This window comes from Lepidochelys kempii, chromosome 15 (assembly GCF_965140285.1).
Source record: "Lepidochelys kempii isolate rLepKem1 chromosome 15, rLepKem1.hap1, whole genome shotgun sequence".
In the NCBI taxonomy this organism is placed as follows: Eukaryota; Metazoa; Chordata; order Testudines; family Cheloniidae; genus Lepidochelys; species Lepidochelys kempii.
This window is the reverse complement of record NC_136394.1, coordinates 14,823,018-14,829,332: the sequence shown is the minus strand read 5'-3', so window position 1 is coordinate 14,829,332 and position 6,315 is coordinate 14,823,018.

The window sequence follows — 6,315 nt, the reverse complement described above, 5'->3', positions numbered from 1 at the left end:
TTAGGGCTGTCGATTAATCGCAGTTAATTCATACGATTAACTCAAAAATTAATCGCAGTTAAAAAAAATTAATTGCAATTAATCGCAGTTTTAATTGCACTGTTAACAATAGAATTCTAATGGAAATGTATTAAATATTTTTGGATGTTTTTCTACATTTTCAAATATATAGATTTCAATTACAACACAGAATACAAAGTGTCCAGTGTCCAGCTCACTTTTTTATATTATTTTCAATTACTAATATTTGCACTCTAAAAATGATAAAGGAAATAGTATTTCTCATTTGACCTCATACAAGTACTGTAGTGTAATATCTTTATCGTGAAAGTGCAACTTACAAATGTACATTTTTTGCTGTTGTTGTTACATAACTGCACTTGAAAACAAAACAATGTAAAACTTTAAGAGCAGGGGTGGCCAACCTGTGGCTCCGGAGCCACATGCAGCTCTTCAATATGCGGCTCCTTGCATAGGCGCCAACTCCAGGGCTGGAGCTAGAGGTGCCAACTTTCCAATGTGCCGGCCGGGTGCTCACTGCTCAACCCCTGGCTCTGCCTCAGGCCCCACCCCCACTCCACTCCTTCCCCTAAGGCCCCCACCCCTTCCTCTGAGTCTGCTGCACCCTTGCTCCACTTCCTCCCCCTGGCCCGAGCCTCCTGTGCACCACAAAACAGCTGATTTCGGTGGGTTGGAGGCGCAGGGATGGAGGGTTAGGGGCTGATCGGCGGTGCTGCTGGTGGGTGGGAAACACTGGGTGGGGAGAGCTGATGTGGGGCTGCTGATGTGTTACTGTGTCTCTTTGGCAATGCACATTGTTAAATTCTGGCTCCTTCTCAGGCTCAGGTTGGCCACCCCTGCTTTAGAGCCTACAAGTCCACTCAGTCCTACTTCTCATTCAGCCAATCACGAAGACTAACAAGTTTGTTTGTATTTACGGGACATAATGCTGTCTGCTTATTATTTGCAATGTCACCTGAAAGTGAGAACAGGCATTCGCATGGCACTACTGTAGCTGGCATTGCAAGGTATTTACATGCCAGATACGCTAAACATTCGTATGCACCTTAATGCTTTGGCCACCATTCCAGAGGACATGCTTCCATGCTGATGACGCTTGTTAAAAAAAAAAATCAGTTAATTACATTTGTGAACTCTTTGGGGGAGAATTGTATGTCTCATGCTCTGCTTTACCTGAATTCTACGATATAGTTCATGTTCTAGCAGTCTCAGATGATGACCCAGCACGTTTGTTTTAAGAACACTTTCACTGCAGATCTGACAAAATGCAAAGAAGGTACCAATATGAGATTTCTAAAGATAGCGACGGCACTGGACCCAAGGTTTAAGAATCGGAAGTGCCTTCCTAAATCTGAGAGGGACGAGGTGTGGAGCATGCTTTCAGAAGTCTTAAAAAAGCAGCACTTTGATACAAAAACTACAGAACCCAAACCACCAAAAGAGAAAATAAGCCTTCTGCTGGGTGGTATCCGACTCAGATGATGAAAATGAACATGCATCGGTCTGCACTGCTTTGGATCGTTATCGAGCAGAACTCATCATCAGAATGGACGCATGTCCTCTGGAATGGTGTTTGAAGCATGAAGGGACATATGAATCTTTAGTGCATTTGGCACATAAATATCTTGTGACGCTGGCTACAACTATGCCATGTGAATGCCTGTTCTCACTTTCAGGTGATGTCAACAAGAAGCAGACAGCATTATTTCCTGCAAATGTAAACAAACTTGTTTGAGTGATTCGCTTAACAAGAAGTATGACTGAGTGGACTTGTAGGCTCTAAAGTTTTACATTTTAATTTTTGAATGTAGGGTTTTTTTTCACAAAATTCTACATTTGTAAATTCATCTTTCATGATAAAGAGATTGCACTATAGTACTTGTATTAAGTGAACTGATAAATACTATTTCTTTTGTTTTATATAGGGCAAATATTTGTAATAAAAAATAAATTTAAACTGAGCACTGTACACTTTGTATTTGTATTTGAAAATGTAGAAAATATCCACAAATATTTAAATAAATGGTATTCTATTATTAACACTGCAATTAATTGCAAGTAATGTTTTTTAATCGCTTGGCAGCCCTAAAAATCTTTTGAAACAAATAGTTCTCAGATCCATCTTCCATGAGGGAGAGTGGAAATAAGCCTGAAACCCTGGCCATGTAGCCGCCTACCTGGACATCCTGAGTGGGAGAGTTGGAAAAGTAAGGGTAAGCTAGCTCAGGCAACAGCCAAACCACATCCTTAAAGGTGATCTACAAAGCAAAAATGAAGACTGAGGTAAGTACAGATTTCTGTACAGCTCCATTCACCAGGCTTTGGAGGGTGTTCATCAAATAAATGTTTTAACTAGCCCTTTAAAAATGTTTTCCCCTTTCTGAAATTAGCATTGCACATCCTTGCTTGCTGAAGCCCTGCTTATTCTGAAACATCCCAAATAACGAGGTTTGCAATAAGACTTCTTGCATGTCTGATGTCACAAAACAATACCTTCTGTGATTTCTTCAAAAAGCAGGAATTGCCAAAAACTTGTAGAAGGAAAAAATATTTTTAAAGAGACTTCTGTAGCAAATTGCCTCAAGATCTTGGTTAGGCTGTGTCTGCACTAAATATTTTTTTTCCTTTTTGTGCTACTTCTATCAGCAATATTAATACTGAAAACACTAGTATCGATGGGGCAGAGACATTTTAATCACGGTCATCTATATGTGCTCAAAGCAGCTCTAGATGCACAGTAGCTAAACCGCTTATGCTTTGTCCATTGTATCTCTATCCCTGGTGTGAGAATCAGTAGGGCATTTTTTAAAGAGTGTATAGGCCAGGCCTGTGTGGGGATGTTTGTCACACATCTGTGATTAACTTGATTTTATTCTTGCTTGGCAGTTTGGCTTGAAACTTCTTCAAAATCAAAACTCAGTAACAGTTTCCTAGCTGCTGAGCCTCCTTGAGAATAATCTTTGTGAGAGATACTAGTCCTGAGAATCCCAGCTCGGAGCTAAGTTATAGAAAAGAGATTCCGTACTATAGCTAGACCATGTGTTTCATTAAGATGCATGGTATGGAGGAGGTATAGTGAGAAGTGACACTGAATGCTATTCCACAAATGATGGAGAAAGGGAAAAGAAATGTGGACTCCGCTTATGGTGAGGTCTTGTTTCTTCCCATTAGCTTGGAGAGTTCCATCCTGTTTGGAGACGTGGCAAAATGTAGAAGTCACCCAGGTTCTTTTAACCATCACAATTTTCTATGCATCTTATAATGGAAGATAGAAGATGTACTTGTGACCTTCCACGGTGCAATCCAGAACAGTGAGGTGCTGTCACCACCTGCCCTGAAACGTGGGGTGCCTTATGATGCCTTGATGTTTGCAGCTCTCCCCTGAGTTGCTCACAAACAGCCTGCTGGCATGTAATTCACTCCCCAAGTGTCTGTGTGCAGCTACAGCCTTGGTCCAGAACCTCTGATTCCAACATCCTGTCAGCAAACACCAGCCACACCCAGGCTCCCACAAGCCAAACTCCTAATATATATTATTTCACAAATCACCTATTTATCTATGGTAGAAAACAGCGACTCCTTCGATGCATACTTCCCCTTTTTTTCCTGAGCTGTATTGAACTCCTCAGCTTTTCGCTGGCTCTTCACCTAGTCTGTTGTAACTGTAGCTAGCATTCTGTTGTTCTAGATCTAGAAGAATTAGCTAGAGCTGCATGCTTGAGATATATTAGCTACTTCATATTTTTTTCATTAGTTATATGTTCAAAAGGCAGGTTTAACTTCTATCCTTCTGAGGGATGGGTTGCCGCAGCAAATACTCTGGAGGAATCCAGTTTCTAAAAGGATTGACGTAGGGAGCAGCCATGACCCATCAATTGTGATTTTGAACACAGACATTGACTCCCGTGCATGTCCTTCACTCTGTTTTGCATCACTGTTCGGTCGACCTCTGTTTTATAAGGTCAGGACACAGAAGCTGCAATTTCAGCAGCCTAATACACAGCCATGCAAGTAATTCAGGATCTGTGCTGCAAGCCCTCGAGAATGTAAGTAGTTTAGTGTCTAGTGACAAATTACCAAACTATAGTGCAAATACTACAGAGGGCCTGCATGTCAGTGCATTGTACAAAGCAGGATGAAGATGTGTTCATTAAGTGGTAACGCTTCTGGGAGAAAAGTCAGGGATATTGCTTGCAAGTCATGAGTGAATTACATACCATCATGGAGCCATCTCTGTGGGGGATGCTCACATAGCTGCTGCCTGCATTGTGACTGGCTCTAGAGATATTGCTATTTGCTTAGACTTTAAATGCCCTCAAAGTTTGTCAAATATGACAGGGGTAGTTATGAACATTTTTGAGCCGGAGCTTTGCCTGACTGAGTAAGGACTGCACCTGAAAAAATGTAATGGTATCAATTCATAAAGTGAGCTGTACCGATATTATGCTTGGAATTAAACTTAAAAAAAAGAGAGTGAGCACACTAGCATATGTTTGTTTGTAATTTATTTATTTAAACGTGTGTGTGTGTATGTCTGACACAGAGAGGGAGAGAATGCATGTTTGCTTTTATCCTATCAGAGTATCTTTAATTTCCAAATTGTTTTTAGAGCATTAAACTAACAGTTAGTTGTCAGGATTGTACACAATGCTTTCTAGAAACCTCAGAAGAGAGCCTCACAGGCTCCTGAAATGCCTTACAAGTCTCCAGGGCCATGGCTTGAGTATTACTGCCTTCAATGGTAAGACAAAATTTATAACACTTCAATAATAGTAACAAATAATAGCAGAGGTGGAGAGAAGTAGAAGCAAGGGAGAAAAATAAGTTTCCAGTGGAGGTTTGCAATTAATTGGAGAGCCACTAAGGGAAAAAATAGGCACGAAGTTTCTGGATAGCAGGAGATATACAGAGAAGAAAGTTATTGAACCAGTAGTAATGAGTTTCTGGAGAAGGAGAGAGAAGAGTAGGGTGACCAGATATCCCGATTTTATAAGGACAGTCCCGATTTTGGGAGCTTTTTCTTATATAGGCACCTGTTACCCCTCACCCCCGTCCCGATTTTTCACACTTGCCCTCTGGACACCCTAGAGAAGAGGCAAGTGCTAGACAAGTGGAAGAAAAGGGGATGGCTCCCAAGCCTCCAGGACATAGGCTGGAAATAAGTCTTTTCAGAGAGGGAGGTGATTTTAAGAACAAGCAAGGCAATTTTGAACTGGAACCTGAAATGAATGGTGGACCTCCTTAAGTCATGTTTCTTGCAGGTGTTAGAACAGGGACTTTGGAACTATTCTAATGTTACTGATCCTTGCTGTATCATAACATGTCAGTACCATGAAGCATTGGCACACTTTACTTTCCTGAGATTTTGACATTTCTGTTCTGTCCAGTAGAAGGCCCTGGCAATCATACACACTACCCAGGGCATTTCTGAGTGCTATGTTTGTCATCAAACTAGCAAAGGGGACTAGAGATCTGCAGATTAAACAGTTTCTAGCTGCAAAGTGACCCTGAAGTGTTGTGGTGAAGTGGGGACTCAAGAAGGAGCACTTTAAAGGGGCATATGAATCTTCTGGAGAGAGACTTAGATGGCTGATTTTTTGGGAAGAAGGGTGAGGTGTTTTTTAGTGCTATTAGTTTCTCCATTTAAATAAAAACTTTTCCAAGGAATAAATGCTGTTCTTCTAAGGGCTGTGAAAGATTGGCACCCTACAGGCCAAAGAACAAGTAGCATTCAGAGGAGAGCAGATGCCCCAAATTGGAGGGGGAAGCAGTTTGGTGAATGATAGGTAAGACCACCCCATTGCATTGTGGTAAATGGAAAGTCTCCCACAAACTTCAATAGACTTTGGATCATGCCAATAATGCTTTTCTCCTAAGGATCCCAAATTACATACACACAAGAATCGCTGTCCCCATCTCTGAAATGCCACCATCTCTGGAGTGGAAGGGCACTCGGCAGACCACCAACACAACAGCATAATGCACAGGGATTGGGGGGACAGGAAATTCTAGCCAGAGACACCAGGGTAAATCCTTGCCCTTATAAAAAGTAGCATAGGATCTATAATGTCCACACAGAGCAGACCAGACCTCAATTCGCAAAGTCTCATCTGTAAATGCCCATATACAGTAGGCTTTGTGGAACTCAATGAATCTACCTGAGAAAAGTCCAGGAAGTTGAAAAATTTAGAAAAAAAATCACAAAATGTCAAGGTTATTTGTTGTTAAAATTTCAAAAACTTTCAGACAGTTCTACCTGGAAGGAAGAAGAGCTGGGTCAATTCTGTCAAGAAT